Here is an 18,401-nt window from a genome sequence, read left to right as displayed (position 1 = left end):
TATATATATATATATATATATATATATGTGCATATGAAATATTTCATTATAAATTCACAAAAGTTCTTATATGAAATAAACTATTACAAACTAATAAATTATGAGATGAAATTTAATATTACCGAATAATTCTTAAGATATTTTACTCCAATTTGATTTTTCCTACGAAAAAACGTGTTTTAATGTAAAAACCTAGTGAGTTTGTTAAAAAGTTTCCCCTTTTTTTTGCTATTTTCTTGGCGTGCGTTTCCATGTTAACGTGATATAAACCGTAAGTCATAAAAATTTACAAAATCGTATGTTTGATAACGGTCGCACGTTCAACCGAAATTTGATACGTTTAAAATATTCTTATTTTAATCTACCGCACCAACCGGTTTTGTAATGTATATTTACATTAATTAGTGGGATCCCCTAAACTGACTGATATTTTTCATCAGAATTATTTGATTTTTATCCACACTGAGCGGAATCTAACTAAGGTATTGATGATCGACACATACTCACTACACTACTGAAGATCAATGCATACACCTACATGGCCTATCGCTTTAAGTTCTTTTTAACATTAATCTTTCTTCGGTGGCAATCGTTTTTTGTTTGTGTTTTTTTAACTTCTTCTCTATGAGAAAGCAAACTTCAGTTTGGTTTAGTAACGACAACCCACACTTTGCCAGATTAAGTTGACTTGAAGAAATAAAACACTATTCTTTCGGCATGACGTCCAATTTTCTAACTTTCTCGTAATGTCTTTCATACAAAACTTAACAAACAATATATGATTTAAAAAACAGAAACTACTGTTAAAAATATCACTTCGCTTATAATTGTACATCTATAAATCTTAGTTATCATTTTGTTTTATTATAAACATATTTTTATTAGACACTTGTAAAATTGAATGGTAAATAAACAACATTAAAACCTGATATTTGCAATCTGAAAACAAAAGGTTATTTTCAAATTAACTGTCTTTGATTTTAAGATATATAAAAAGTCGGTGTTGTTTTGGATCTATTATTTAACATTCATCTGTCTTGAACGCTTGACAATGTTTATCAGTGGCCAGTTGCTTAAATATGTAGAAAACTAATGTAAGGCGTGTCGTCCTTAGGTGCTTTTCTTATAAAAGAATGCATTAAACCAATGGAATCTTAATACTAAAGAAATTATCCTTCTTACACGCGATTTTAATGGTACATCTTCGTGCTGACTGTATTTACTTCAGATACATTATGGGCTATCAAGAGTACAGTAAAAGGTGCGTTAAAAGATTGTTTAAATTTCTTCCTCTGAGAATCATCTTATTGCTTCTCAGATTTATAACATCCCACGTGAACGTTAGATATGCCGTCTCATATGTAAAAGGCCTCATCTCAGGCTTCGAAATACTTCATCTCAGGCTTCGAAATACTCCATCTCAGGCTTCGAAATACTCCAACTCAGGCTTCGAAATACTCCAACTGAGACTTGAAATACGTCATCTCAGAACTAAAACATTATAAACTGATTACACATCATCAGCTTGCATATAGTAGATGAATTAAATGATCCCTTTTGGCTACTCGTATGACAAAGAAAAAGAATCATCATCATTAGTGTAATGAAACGCTACTGAGACATATTTAGAGTAGTTATGGCCACGAGATTACTTATTTAGGATCTATACAAGATCTAAAGTACCTAACTTTACTATCTGCTTGCAAACAAAATTCTTAACATTAAAAAATAATTAGAACTGGTTAGCTTTAGCTACAGTGACCAGAAGTTGTTGCTTTTGATTTTGGAAACAAAATACTGAACATTATGAAATAATTAGAACTGGACAGCTTTAGCTACAGTGACCAGAAGTTGTTGCTTTTGATTTTGGAAACAAAATACTGAACATTAAAAAATAATTAGAACTGAAAAACTTTAGCTACAGTGACCAGAAGTTGTTGCTTTTGATTTTGGAAACAAAATACTGAAAATTATGAAATAATTAGAACTGGACAGCTTTAGTTACAGTGACCAGAAGTTGTTGCTTTTGAGTTTGGAAACAAAATACTGAACATTATGAAATAATTAGAACTGGAAAACTTTAGCTACATTGACCAGAAGTTGTTGCTTTTGATTTTGGAAACAAAATACAGAACATTATGAAATAATTAGAACTGGACAGCTTTAGCTACAGTGACCAGAAGTTGTTGCTTTTGATTTTGACTTATTTTTAGAAAGTTTTATTAGGCAATAAAAGTAAACAAAGAGGGAATAACTCAGCATTCACACTTCAAATTTTTAATTGGGTCAAGCGAGGAAACCTAAAATGACAAGGTTAAGAATAGAGAATAGACTTTCTTTCAGAGCTTCATTTAATATTTCACACCCATATTTTCAAACACTAAGTATTAATAATTTCTAAGTACACATTTTTCCTTTACAAAAACACGATTTTTTAAAGTCCCAAATGATAATATCTTTGGATTATTTATATATATGTGTGCTGTTATTGTCAATGGTATATGTATATATATATCATTATCGGCAAAGATGTTTTGTCAATTAGAGTTTGATCTAACTAACTTATTTTAATCTTCGCTTTAGGTATAGCATATATAAGTGTAAGAGCAATCATGAAAAACATTATATTGTTGTTTTTTATCTCATTAACCAGGTCTTTCAGCTTTCATTATACGATACTTGAGTACACATGAGGTTGAGTATGTTCTACTAAAACGATTTTAATTATGTAAATCAGCAAACAATGTGACAATCACAGCCGATAGATGGTTGCAGTGGAACGGTATGAATCAGAGCTACATTTTGAAATTACTTGACATTTAATTTATAATCTGACGCTACCGAAAATTAATTGCTTTGGGAAGGGTATGTGTGGTAGCCCTTTTACACGTAAAATATTTGTACATTAAGATTTCAAAGATGCATTCAGATCGGGGATTTACAATTTCCAAGACGGGGATATCCCTTGTACTTAAAAGAAGTGGAAACAAAGGAATATGGATCAACTTGAGGCACCATGAAGATCCAGAAAGAGACCTGCAATAAGTCGTGTGCCATCCATTAATATTACTTTCTAATGAAATCAAGCTACCTAGATATTAGATCAGAACTAAAATATATACTTAGTAATGAGCATAGCTAATCAAAAATAATGTTCAAACTATATTACTTAAAATTATGGTAATCAAAGTGCGGCGTCTTATAACAGAGTAGCATCCACGATTACAAATGTGTGGTAAGATACGTTCACATGTCCAAAGCAACAGTACGCAATCTTATATATATTGCTAACCGTGTTGTCTGTCCGAGCATTCATCTGTCTCCCGTTTGAAAAGCTGCGCACGCAGGCAAAGCTCAACATTCACTTTTAAAATGACGGGAGAACAGGCATGAATAATGTTGATACCAAATTTTATTTCACAAGCAGGATATTCTACACTAAATTGTTAGGAATTAATCACACTATCATTTATATTTCTAAATGTGACGTAACTTAAAGAATAAAAATGTAGATTTACTGTATGTTATTGTGGAGCCGCTCTTACCATGACTGAAATGCTCAACAATTACTTTTTGTGGTGGGTGATATAAGTAGCTTAGCGCTTTGGCTTTTTAAAGTCAATGAAATAATTCAAATTGATAGGTTAACTTAAACTTTTTCCGTCACTGGGGACGGGTACTTTAGCTTGTATATTGATAAAAGATCTTCATCTGAAAAAACGTTGTTCACAGGTTGCTGTTGTTTGTTTGTTGAATTTTGCGCAATACTACTCGAGGGCTGTCTGAACCAGCCGTCCACAATTTAGAAGTGTCATAGGGAAGGCAGCCAGTCACATCATGTCGCCACCACGGATGAAAGAACGATGTTGGGATTCGAGCACTCTAACCACCAGGTCACACAGGTCACGATATATTTTTTAACTGTCGCGTACCTCAAGCAACTAGAGAATGAATCAATTAGCTGTCAATTATTTAAAATTTTTCAACTGAAGAGGATAGCGCGTTAAATTTGTCATTAAAATTTTTGTTTTGTTTCTTCAGAGCTGAAGACTGTATATTGTATTCAATTTTGATAATATATTCTTTCGAAAACAAAACACGTATAGGTATGAAAATATTTTTTAAATCCAAAATAACACACTTTAACTACAATTTTACTTAATATTCACATAATCAGTTTCTATTAAAAGTGTACTTTTTAAAACATACTGCTCATAAATAGAACCCGAATATAAAATATTTGTATTGTGTATGGTACTGTTAGTAACGTACGAAAGGTTATAGGATTTACTTGCATTTGATCTTTTTCAAAGAATGATAGCGATATTACAAATATTACACTTTTGTTTCCTCGACAGTTTTTGTCTTTATATTTATATTTTCGATGCTTAAATTTGTAATTATTTAGTCAATACTTTCGTTTCCTAAGTCCAGTTCAACTACATCTTAAATTACCATTAATGATGCTAATATATTACATTCAAAATTTTCTTTATTCGTCAAGATTGTCTTAGTTCTTTGAGAATTGACTAATGAGTTATTGTGAGCCTTGAACCATTCTTACCCAAGTCATTGGTAAATGCGCTCTGCACAGCTGGAAAATTAGTATATTTCACATCGAACCGAATCTACAACAACCAGTCCTTGACCTACATTAAATAATGCTAGGTTGAGAAAAACTTAATAGATGTAAATAGATTTATTTGCTTCTATTCAATCTTTTTAATCTACTACCAGGAACAAATATCTGGCATACGCATGTTAGCGTACAGTTATGTCTTTATTGTTTATCCTATAAGAAGCAAATGTCTTTAACTTCTAGTCATTCAGGACATTTACTGGTGATGGAAATTCTCAGGAAGTAATAATACATTTGTTTCCGTCTGATTTGCAAGTTTCCGAGGAGTCTGAAGTAAACCCGTAAATTCTAACGTCAAACGTATTTAAAAACTGACAACCCGCATTTATTTGTTTTGAAATCGAAAGACCGAACAAAACTGAATTCAAGAAAGACTTGGAATGCCATCAGTATAAAACAACCCTGTATACGAATATCAAACCTAGTGAGGCGTTGAACTTAGTATTTTATATAGGTTTTTATCATTAATGCCAATGTTCACCTTATAATAATAAGCTCGATGCTTTTCGAGTTTCACGTGCTATATTAGAGACAATAACCATTTTCCACATCCTTATTACGGTTATAATTTATTTAAATTATAATGACTGTAATGTTGAACATTACATTTATATATCTAAATTTACTGGAAATATTTGAAAGTTCTAATTGTTTTTGTACGCAGTAATTTGTTTCGTTCGCTTAGTGCAGGGAATTACGGCTGACCTAAATACTCTAATCTTATTGAACAACGTTTAATATGTTTGGATTTATGACGAATAATACCAGTAACGCACCTCCAGTGGCACAGCGGTATGTCTGCGGACTTATAACACTAGAATCCGGGTTTCGATACCTGTGGTGGGCAGAGCATAAATAGCCCGTTGTGTAGCTTTGTGCTTAATTACAAACAAACGAACAATACCGGTAACAATAAGGCTGCACAACTTATATTCCAGTGCAATTTAGGACAATGGTTGGTCTGCGGACGTGCAAAGGTAAAATCAGGGGTTCGATTCCCGCCGATGAGCAAACAAAATACCAAATGTAGCTTTGATATACAACAGACACACACATCCAGTGCAACCTTAATCATATTAAGTTTCTAGTTCTTTGATTGATATATAGTGTATAGAATATTATGATTAGTTTTCATCTCTTTCAACTTTTTACGATTAACATTTTAAAACATGTAGTGTGACAACGTATGAAAATATAAAGAAACGGTTATAACCACAATAAAGAAAAATAAATAAATGGTAAACGTTTCGAAATATACAACTTTCACCTAAAGAACTAACGTACGCTAAATTTCATATACCGATGGCTGATTAGTACTGCTGAAATACCTTCAGTGATAGATACTATATAATATTATTTACATCTTAATTAACATGTTGACGTTCTTGTTTTAGAAGTTATGAAAGTAACTGTATTTCATCGTTCTATTATCTATATTATTTTTATTAGGGTTTTATAAACAGAAACGATGATAAAAATCTCGATATATTTATGCTTTAGACTGATATATAATTGTTCTGAATCGAAATGCCATGCGTAACGACTACGTCACAGTCAATCAACTCTATTTATACATATATATATACGTAAAAAAATTTTCTTACAAATTATCATGTCGGAAATCCTTTAAGATGAAAGACTGCCTAGCAGTAGATGTGTTTTTGGAAATGACAGCTTTGAATTATCGCTTTCTTGTCACTCCTTTCTTCTTTTCTTTTTCAAGAGATAATTTGTGTTGTCATTTCTGTCTATATTTTTCCAAGAAGATAAAAATAACATTTTTTTTTCTTGTCGTGAGTAGGGCGACGTGCTTCGTCTTCAGTATGGTATTTAATGTGACAGGAACTAATGAAGCAGGGAATGTCTACTTAGCCATGGAACATCAATGTTGATTGTCGACAAAGTCTCGAAGAGCGTCATAAATAGAAAATTATAATTGTTGCATTTTTATTTTTAACTTATCTAAGGCAGAATAATTTACAATCTAACTTGAAGAGAAACGATTTTTATCATAGTTCAACCTGTAGAACATCTTATTAACATTTGTATAAAGTATTATTATTTTGTTCACTTAAAGAGTAAAAAAACTTGGTTAACTTTTACAATAACTTTAAAGTGCATTTTTTAATGTCACGAGCCTATAAAAATTAATATCTCTATCCACGTTTATCGGTTAGCTCAGCATGGCCAGATGGTTAGGGTGCTCGACTCGCAATCTGAGGGTTCGAATCCCCGTCACACCAAACACGCTCGCCCTTTCAGCCGTGGGAGCATTATAATGTGACGGTCAATCCAACTATTTGTTGTTAAAAGAGTAACCCAAGAGTTGGCGGTGGGTGGTGATGACTAGCTGACTTCCCTCTAGTCTTACACAGCTAAATTAGGGACGGCTAGCGCAGATAGCCCTCGTGTAGCTTTGCGCGAAATTTATAACAAACCACACCAAACGTTTAACGGTTAAGTTTTTCATGAAATGTTGTAATAAACCAAGTATGGAACTGAAATTTTCAACCTGAACGACACCTTATGTGTACGTGAGTTAAACAGCCTATCAGAGGTCCGCTAGTCATTCATAATTTTGAACTAATGGCCAGAGGAAGGGCAGCTAGCAAGCAACATCCGCCGCCACAAAGACTTTGTCCGACTCTTTGAATCAAAAATGGAGTTGACTGTCACTTTTATGTCATATCGACAGCTGAAAGTTCGGAACATGTTTAGAAGAAATCATGTCTCGAACCTTCCATTATTAACCCTTATCACAACACGCTATCCATGCTCAGCCCATGAAATACGGAATAAAACACTGCTGTTTTCCTAAATGCGACGTTGTACTAACGTTACATTATAGGGTTGTCACAAATGCCAGTGGAACGTTGAAAGTAAATAAACAAATTAGTTATAAGAATTTTAATATTTAATTTAATAAACTATAAACATTAAAACACGAATCACGTGCCTTACTTCATAAGTTTTATTAATTATAATTTATAATTAACTAACAAGATAAGCCTTCAGAAAATACATTATCTCCCTGTATTCATCTATACGTACTGATAATTGTATTATAAATATATAGTTGTTTACTGTTTTCTAGTCTGTTGAACTTAATATTCATCACAACATGTGTAGTCAGGGAAAAATAACGTTCTTAAACGTTAGCCTATTTTATTATCATAAAAGGAATGCTTTGCAGTAAATACTTCATTATAGATTAAAATATATTATTTATTGATGGTACATTATCTAGATACAGATAGGCCTAGACGCTGTCCAGTGGTTAATGTTGGCCACGCTGTAAGGTCGTGTCTGCGTGTGCTATAAGAGTGGCGTTCAAATTCGGTGGTAAAAAGAGTAGCTCAAGAGATAGGAGGCAAGTACTATAAGTTAGCTGGCTTACGCTCTAGTCTATTGGCTCAAATTTTGGAACAGCAATGAGCAGTTAACCCTGGTGTAGCTTTGAGCCGAAAATCTAAAACAAACAAATGTAGCTAGAATAATATGAACTTTATCATTTCTTGGGTGAGATTAATTATCATGAATGAGATACTTGCTTGTACTGGCAAACACACACGTTTCTGGCAGATCCATCGCGTGTATTGAGGCAAGAAAGAATGCCCAATATGCAAATTACACATTCAGGTAATTCCAGCGGCTACAGCAGTATAACTATAATAGTGTCTACAAACTCCAGCCATAATTGCAGTGTCATAAGCCGTATAATATGGTATAATTAGATACATAATTCAGTTACATGAGACAGATATACACGAACGACTTACCAAACAACAAGGGTTTAGAATATAATCAAGAATAGTGCTTAATGTTCGATTTTTATAAACATTTTCTCCACCAACCATAAGGGTTAAGTAAGCTATATCAAATTGATTTTGATTTTGCAAATCAGCAAGTAAGAATGGAAGTTTTATCACTGGAGTATATTACAAGCTTACTTTAAAAAGACAATACACATATTACTAGGTTAAGTATCTTATATATCAAAAAGGTTTTGAATATGCAAACCAGCAAATTCAATGACAATCACAGCCGATAAATAGCCGCGTTGGAACAAGGTGTATCAAAACTATATTATGAAATTGTTTTGCGTAACGTAGGTAGTGTGATGCTACCAAAAATTAGTGGCTTTTGCGAAAAGTGTGTAACAGCCCTTTTCGAAGCATTATTCACGCACTCAGACTTTAAAGGCGATATTTTTGGTACATAATGACACTAAAAAGAGAGAGTAATATTGATCATCTTAGGGTCCCCGGAACATCTACAAAGAGAACTGCTACAAGTTTTACCACATCCAGGCGTGGTAAGAAGAGCTCGGCGTCTTTCATCTGGTTAGAATCCACGAATACAAAGGTCAGTGGCAAAAAACATTCTACGTGTTCTAGGTAAGAATACACCAACACAATGAAAAATATGACCATCAGGAAACGAAGTCAACAGAATATGGGCTCACCAAGATAATATTTCCAGTCATATCTCTCATTCAACCACCATCCTGTTACGTATTACAATTTTCGAATGGACTGAAACCGAGCTGAATGATAATTTAAATTTAGTAGTTAAATATATGCCGATATGTATCCAATTTATGATATTTGCTAACAAGATTGATACACACGGTTTTCTCTTTTAATACAAATACGTTTTAATATACACACAACAGTACAATTTACAATAACAATTATTTCAAATAGCTATTACAATCAATGATTTATAAACAAAAGATCCACGAACTTACAAACAATATAAAGTATTTTTTCTAGTCTGGAACTTACCTTGATATCTTATCGAGGGTTGGCGATGAGCAAGTTAATTTCGAGTTGACGTAGGTACAATTCACTTAATAAGGAGCTAGCTATCTCTGTAGTTCTCGCTGATCATACGCCAACTATAGATCGAGTTTCGTTTACCGCTGAAGTTATATAATATCTTCGTAAAAGTACTAATGTCCGGTGTGAATCCACTGAAGTTAAATGGTTTATAATGTTAGAAATTTATAAATATTCCTGGTTAAATATCTAAAGTTTCTCGATTAATAAGTGTTATAACAATCACAGTTATAGCTTCCGAAGTTTTAACACACCAGTTACATCAACCCAATCATAGATACTGTTGTTTGGCGTGTCGTGTTTGTTATATGTATAGGCGTATGGATGTTTTCTAGAAATTTCAGTTTTACGTAACAATACTGACGCTAACACTAGCGTTTACATGCACACATGTATTGTTGATTCTTACACTCGAGACTATTCTACAACTTTAGAGAATAGGCGGGAGTTTCGCAATACATAATTAACAGTATAAGTTATGTACATTTCTAAATATAAATTTAATATAAACTAACATTGATATCAAAATGTCTGTATAATAACAAATCCGTCACAATTCTCGAACACAATAGATAGATTATTAAAAGCAAGAAGGGGGTAATAGTGAAACTTGGACATGGCAGCTTTTCGGCAGAGCCTTATGCAATGGAACTACACTGCAGGACTATTGTTAAACTGAACAGTCGTCAGAGCATGAGCGGACGTAGCGACATAGACTGTAACGACAAAACTCAAAAATCGTTTTGATTTAACGTACTAAACCCTCTGTAATGTCAAGGAGGCTAAATAAACATATTAATAAATAGGGACAATATATTACGTTATACATGGCAGAGCTTGTTCTTTTATTCAGTCATAAGACTATGAAAATTACATTTATGTAGCAGATAAGTAAATGTTTGTGTCAGAACATATTCCTGTAAGGAATAAAACCTTTAGTGAAGTCACTTGAGATGGCAAGTAAGTAAACGTACATATCATACAAGCAGTATCTGTTCTTATGATGATCCAAAAAGATAGTACCTTCAGTAGCTATGCTAGATAAGTAAATATATATGTCAGACTTCGGGACTCGTTTATGTAGCAAGCTACAAATTATAGTGAAGCATTTTGGCGTAGCAATTAATTAAACTTATATGTTACGGATGGCTACAGTTTTGTTAATAATACACGTTAAAGATTTTGCCTTTGGACATTATAACAAACCGGATATGCATTTTACTTGATATACCATATAACAGGCTGGACGTAGGTTTTACTTGATATACCATATATCAGGCTGAACGTAGGTTTTACTTGATATACCATATATCAGGCTGACGTAGGTTTTAATTAATGCACTATATAACAGGCTGAACGTAGGTTTTCCTTGATATACCATATATCAGGCTGAACGTAGGTTTTACTTGATGTACCATATATCAGACTGAACGTAGGTTTCACTTAATGCACTATATAACAGACTGGACGTAGGTTTTACTTGATGTACTATATAACAGGCTGGAAGTAGGTATTACTTAATGCACTATATAACAGGCTGGACGTAGGTTTTACTTGAGGTACCATATATCAGGCTGAACGTAGGTTTCACTTAATGCACTATATAACAGGATGGAAGTAGGTTTTACTTGATGTACTATATAACAGGCTGGATGTAGGTTTTACTTGATGTACTATATAACAGGATGGACGTAGGTTTTACTTGATGTACAATATAACAGGCTGGACGTAGGTTTTACTTGGTGTACTATATAACAGGCTGGACGTAGGTTTTACTTGATGTACTATATAACAGGCTGGAAGTAAATTTTACTTGATGTACTATATAACAGGCTGGATGTAGGTTTTACTTGATGTACTATATAGCAGGCTGGAAGTAGGTTTTACTTGATGTACTATATAACAGGCTGGACGTAGGTTTTTACTTGGTGTACTATATAACAGGCTGGAAGTAGGTTTTACTTGATGTACTATATAACAGGCTAAACGTAGGTTTTACTTGATGTACTATATAACAGGCTGGACGTAGGTTTTACTTGATGTACTATATAACAGGCTGGAAGTAAGTTTTACTTGATGTACTATATAACAGGCTGGACGTAGGTTTTACTTGATGTACTATATAACAGGCTGGACGTAGGTTTTACTTGATGTACTATATAACAGGCTGGACGTAGGTTTTGCTTGATGTACTATATAGCAGGCTGGAAGTAGCTTTTACTTGATGTACTATATAACAGATTGGGTGTACATTTTTCTTGATGTACGAGATTTGAGGTGTTTAGAAAATGTTAGGATACGATAGTCTTATGAATTACTAGTTTTAGTGAAGCCAAGTATAACGCATCTCATGAAGAACTGAATTGTTCGGATTGAACATTTTATTGGTATTATTAACCATAGTTTTGTTGAAGCCTGTTAATGCACTGGATAAGAGCTTGGAATAGTTGAATAAAATATATTACTACAAATCTACAATGCTATACGAAACAAAATTACTGATTTGTTAATGACAATCAATGGAGCAAGCTACAATGACAATACTATATTTGAGATTAAATTATTTTGGTTTTTGATCTATTAGATAAGGTTTACAGTATTTCATCTGTCTGATATAGCTAGAGTTTTATAGCAATAAATAAATAACGTTCTGGAATATATGGCAGCCATTGTTTCATTATTGGCGCTCTATACACATTATGTAGAAAGTTCAATCGTAATAGTTATCTGAACATTCTGATACGTACAGAAAACATTACACATATCAAATGAAATGTTCGTAATAATGAAAGATTTCATATAACGTAGATAAAAATCTGAATTGACCGACCTTACAATTTAATGTTATTTTTGTTACACTAATAACTGCTGATGTATTGAAGGTCCTTCTCAAATTACTATTGGTTGTTGTCGTTTTACGTTCAAGTCCCCACAAATGTTTTGCAAATGTTGTGTATTTAATCAAGCAAGAAGTACTCAAAGATACAATTCCAGATTTCTTTTAGAGGGAGACCTGTAACATTACATTAGTTTTGACGACGTAAACCCTTCCTATATAGAGAACATTTTCTTAGTAGTCCCAAGAGAGAAAAAGAAGAACTGCTTACATTAACTCTCTGGAGATAAATCTACGAGATAAGACAGAAACCAGAACCGTTATGGCTACGTAAATCGACACAAATGTTCAACAAATGAATCGTAAATACTAGTTATACGTTCTCAAATAAATAACTAGGTAAGTTGATCTATTCTGATTTTTAGTTATATGCTTGGTTTTGTTTGTTTTGAATTTCACGCAAAGCTACACTAGGGCTATCTGCGCTAGCCGTCCATAATTTAGCAGTGCAAGACTAGATAGAGGGAAGGCAGCTAGTCATCACCACCAACTCTTGGGCTACTCTTTTACCAAATAATAGTGGGATTGACCGTCACATTATAACGCCCACACCGCTGAAAGGGCGAGCATGTTTGGTGCGACGGGGATTCGAACCCTCAGATTGCGAGTCGAGCGCCCTAACCACCTGGCCATGCCGGGCCATAGTTATATGCAAAAATATCATTGTCTTCAATTCGACATATTAAAAGTAAATAAATGGATAATAACCATCCAAAGAAATAGCGATTTGTGATAGCTGATAAGCTGATAAATCTGTCTCCGAAGAGCTAGATATGTTGTATATTTGATAGGAAATGTTATCCATTCACAAAAAACAACAACAAGAACACAACAATATGTTTATAAACAACTATCTGCTCTACTTAGAAAATGTATATTTTTATGCACAATGAAACAAGTAAACTTTTATGTTACTTTTCTCAATTTTTACAGCTCGTCCTTAGACGAGGCTCCTACGTCTTGGGGGGGGGGACTGTTCTGTCTGATCCAGCAATATATACAAAGTTGAGTACTTTGTAAGAAAACGATTGTGAATATGTATATTACCAAGTTACGTGACAATTAAAGTCAATATGAAGTCTTGGTGGAACGGCATGCATCAGAACTACATTTCAATATTGTTTGGCGAATCGTAGGCAGTTTGATGTCACCGAAAATTGATCTCTTTTGGGAAGGATATTTAATAGCTTTTTTCAACGAACAATGCTCATTGACTCAGATCATAAAGATATATTCAAATGAGGTTTTAGGATTTCCAAAACGGGGATATTCCTTGTACTTAATAATATTAAAAATAAAGGAATATGAATAAACATCAGACAACAGGACTACCCATCAAAACACCCGCAACAGGTCCCTCCCCATATATGGTAGGCAAACTGCGGAGACTTGTAACAATTGAGAATCGACGAACACAAAGGCGAGTTTTTAAATCTGTCCACGTGTCTCAAGCAAAAGTATGCAATGTTATCAGTAAGGTTCTCCGCCTGGAAGCGAGGCAAACAGGGTATGGGTTTTCTTGGATAAGGCTTACATTCATGTCCCCAGTTCAACCATCGTATTGGTCAAACAGCTGAAGAGTGAAATGGATATTCAAGCTATTCCATCATAGAAACGGCTGCTAGGATAATGTCGTCCTCGGAAAGCCATCAAGAATAAGCGATGTGATTTAGGCTTAACAGCCTTCATGACGGAGACTTTTGCAATAGAACATACGCTGCAGGGTTACTGTCAAGATGCATAGTTATCAGACAGAGCATGACTGGACGTGGCGACGTCGACTGAAACGACGTAGTGAATCACCAGAATTATTCTGATATAACGTGCTCAACACTCTGTATAAACAGAGCACGCCTTGTATTCGATGTAGAATCTGTTTGTTTGTAGGCCTTGTTATTAAGCATAAACCTACTCAATGCGTTGTCTGTGCTATGCCCACCACGGGTATCGAAACACAGTTTTTAGCGTTATAAGCCTTCAGACTTACCGCTGAGCCACGAGGATGGGGCTTGTCTTACGATGGTTGTTGCTAACGTTACACATAGATTATAATTTCTTACAAAAAAAGTAAAACTTTTGAAACAAGTGAAAGACACCCACTCATTTGTATCTTATGCCTACGTATATTCTAAAATCTGACTGACATCAGCAGTCCGGTGAAGATATGACGTCACAACACATTTGAGAGCTTGTGGAAAAACATCACCGAAGTAACGCTTCATTAGTGAAACCAGATTGTTCAGAGAAACAATAAGCTTATCTAAACCTTTTAGATATATTTACCACTGTCTCTGTTTTGTGCAGGGTAGAAGATAAGCTTTTGGCACTAACAAAGATATTAATAAGTGTATTTTAAATTAAAATCTTTGTTGTTTCTTAGCCTCAAAAATTCTAAAATATTTCCTCTTATTATTTAAAATTAAATACAAAACCGTCAGTGTGTACATAACAATGAGCCCCCCCCCCCAAGTGGCTCAGCAATAAGTTTCTGGACTTATGACGCTAAATATCGGGTTTCGATACCGGTGGTATAGCACAGTACACAAAGCCCATTGTTTAGTTGTACGCTTAACAACAAAGAAACATAACAATAAAATCCAATGACAAGTGAGAAATGATGAAATTTACATGCAGATGCTGTAAAGGAGATTTAATTTAACTATTCTATAGCCTTAGATTATTTTATGGGCTTGCATGCTTATAAGTAAAGAAATTTGTTTTGACAAATTACCATCATAGCATTTTTGTTTGTTTCAGCGCAAAATAAACTGTACGATGGTCTGTAAATGCGTTGTGTCCGTCGCGAAGATCAAATCTCTAGTTTTAGACCTGTACGTACTCAAGTTTACAGCTGAGAACAGGTGTACACATACCATTTAAAAAATACGATAAACTATATTTTGAAGCACGTCTAATTACAGAAATTCAGAAGTATAACATTGGTATTTAAAAAAAAACATAGAAGTTGGTATATAATTATTTAATTGTTACTTCAAAAATATTTTAATCTACACTTTAAAGCGATTTATTAACTGAAACTTTTCTATAACTGCAGATTAAAGCCATTATATTTTTTTCGAAAATACATCACAGAATATTTGTTTCAGTACAAGAGACAAACCAGCGCTGCATCACCGCTATTAGTAACTCTGGTTCATCTCTGTTTTTTCTTTCCTGAAAGAGAAAACATGTCAATTTTCTTTTCGTTCTAACAACATGGACTTTCTAGTTAGTCGTAAGCTTTCAGTATATATGTTTAGCCTTCTGTGATACGGAATTTTCTTGTATTTTGTTAGATATTTATGTAGATTTTCTCATACAGCATGCTAGAGAATGTTTATGAAAGTTAAGCCACTAAAGTAAATCTAATTTCTGCGGTGTTTGTTTCTAAGCTAAATAAAAAAGGTGCACTCGCTTACATAGCTCATATTGTGGAGAGTAAGTGAAACATTGTTTACTCAAATGACATGAGTCTTTGTGTTATTTTGTTTACTCCGACTTCGCTTTCAGTTAAATTCTATGAATAATAAGGTCAATACATCAGTTCAATCAGGAACGTCTCATAAAGTGGTTTGTTTCATTAGGGTGTTAATTCTTCTTTGTTGTTTAATCGATGCAAGCTAAGATAATGAAAGTTCGGTAATTAAGTGTTAGAAATCGTATACAATAATTTAAAACAAACTGAATGATCAGAGAGAAAAAAATATGTACTTTTATGGCACACAAATTTATGTTATGTTGGCCACGAAATATCTTGATCGAAGTAAATAGTGCAAATTAATTTGTACGTATCAATTTATACGACTTGAATATATCTATAAAATATAATACATGTCTCGAAATAGCATTTCAAGATAAGATCAGGCCCTATAGACGATTTTAATAGATTTCAAAGTATTTTTCTATTCAGTACTACAAATATTGTAATATCTGTTTCACGAGGAACTTATTTTGCTTTTAAGGTCATCATTGTTTCATCCATATGCATTATCTTACGCTGTTCACAAGTTTTCAAAAGATCGCTTGCATTGTTTAAGGAATCATTATGCATTAAGATAGAAATCTATTGTGGCTCATGTAATGAATAATTACATTCAGTTATCTAACATACGCTATATTCAGTGGTTTGACATTAGATAATTTAAATTGTTCTTAAGAAAGATTTTGATAAGTTAAAATATATAATTGGCAAACAATGATGAATCAGAATTAACGGTCTTTCTTGCAAAAATAAAAAAAATATTTAGAATGGATGTATAAGTTTTATTTATACTTCGCATCTCAGGCACTACTTTAATTGTGCTAAATCAATATTCCTATTGGATGTCACAGATATTTCAGGAAGGATTGTGAAAGTGTAGTTCCCTTAGCAACAGCAATATATCTCAGGTAAGCTTGTACAGAAGGGTTAATTGCGCTTCATTCGAACGACTTGTATACATTAATGCAGCTATATGTTTGGTTCATGGCAAATTCCCGATAATTTAATTGTAGAATGCGCCACGGATAGACTTATAGCTAGCTATAAGACTATAAAAAGTTGGGTTTTTTTCGAAATTAAATATTCAAATATAGCGAAATTATAAACAAAAACTGTGTAGCTAAAGGACACAGCATTTCGAAAAGTGAGTCTTCAGTGTTCTACATGGAAGTGGGAAAACTTACATAATACAGAAAGATTTAGACAGCAAATGAACTTCAAACCTCAACTGAAATGAACCCTGAGGGATGTTCGCATCCATAAAGTGCTATTTTTTACACAACACGTGCAGTGGAGCCTCCTAGTGCTTGTAACTAGATAATAAACAAGTATTTCTCGTCAGCGAAGACTAAGAATCGTATATCTCAAAATGAACAAACTTGGATTCACAACAAGTTCATTCAAAAACATACCTGTAACTTCCTGCATTGTAGCTCCACTGGCTGTTTCTGCCTAGAGTCTCCATAAACGTGGTCTTGGAAACTGACACCCACATAGAATGGAAGATCTGTGAAAGTCTGTCTAAGATTGATCTCGACGTTCGTCAAGATGTGGGGTCTAAGACTGATCTCGTCGTTCTTCGCAAAAGCTTTTACCGTAGAAATGGTGATGTCAGGCAATAGTGCAAAATTATAGCCATTAGATCGACAAAAAAGAAATTAGTTCCAAGCGGTGAGAGGCGCGTGACCAGGAGCATTGTTCTTATAAGGTGGAATCATCCTCAGTATATTTTAGAAATTATATCTAAATATGACAATACCCAATGCAAGACAGTAACTTGTAAAGGCTACTTCCTTATAAGATTGTATTTTCTGATATTTGGGTTATTGCGTGTAGTTTATAGTCGCTTTTTTTTTCTATTAAAGACAAAAGTCGTTCCACAGGATTATAGTTAATAGGAGCTGTCTTTGTACAGAAGACAAAAGACGCTCAACAATATTTTAAGATATATTAGCTGTTTTTTTTGCGGGGTGATTTCCTTTTCCTCGGAGGCAAGGCACGTTTCAAAACGTTATAATTTATATTATCTACTGTTCCTGTAGAAGATACAATATGATCATGGAATAATTATATCTTCACATAATGACCACACATGCTTTACATATTGCAACGATATTATCTTTAAGACCCTGAGAAATCCACTAAACACACGTAACCTTAAGCCTATCGCTTAGATATAAACCTTTTCAAGATAATTTGTGTCTTGTTTTAATTTGAACATTTTAGTTTACAAGGTTTATATATCCAAATAAGACTAAATATTTCCCAAACGATTTCAAAAGATAGCAAATAATTATTATATTTTTATTTTAAGGAGAGTTTTTTTATCGTTTCTGTTACCTTTCAACTTAAAACTGCTACTTGTTTGAATTTGAACATTTTAGTTTACAAGATTTATATATCCAAATAAGACTAAATATTTCCCAAACGATTTCAAAAGATAACAAATAATTATTATATTTTTATTTTAAGGAGAGTTATTTTTATCGTTTCTGTTACCTTTCAACTTAAAACTGCTACTTCTTTGAAGTTTAAGATGTATGG

The 18,401-nt window shown here is 33.4% G+C and overlaps 1 protein-coding gene and 1 long non-coding RNA gene across 3 annotated transcripts in view; one reads left to right on the top strand and one right to left on the bottom strand.

The window, feature by feature from the left end:
* The window catches only part of LOC111085629, a 14,065-nt gene extending 10,688 nt beyond the window's left edge, over window positions 1-3,377 (bottom strand). Inside the window, exon 1 of the long non-coding RNA XR_002610439.1 lies at window positions 3,270-3,377. This is a non-coding gene — a long non-coding RNA (uncharacterized LOC111085629). The remainder of the gene's footprint in view (window positions 1-3,269) is intronic.
* Window positions 1-18,401, top strand: part of LOC106458786 (neuroligin-4, X-linked-like) — a 133,105-nt gene that overhangs the window by 25,182 nt on the left and 89,522 nt on the right. The window lies entirely within an intron of this gene.

Source organism: Limulus polyphemus, unplaced genomic scaffold (assembly GCF_000517525.1).
Source record: "Limulus polyphemus unplaced genomic scaffold, Limulus_polyphemus-2.1.2 Scaffold514, whole genome shotgun sequence".
Lineage (NCBI taxonomy): Eukaryota > Metazoa > Arthropoda > Merostomata > Xiphosura > Limulidae > Limulus > Limulus polyphemus.
This window is presented reverse-complemented; position numbering and strand designations above follow the sequence as displayed.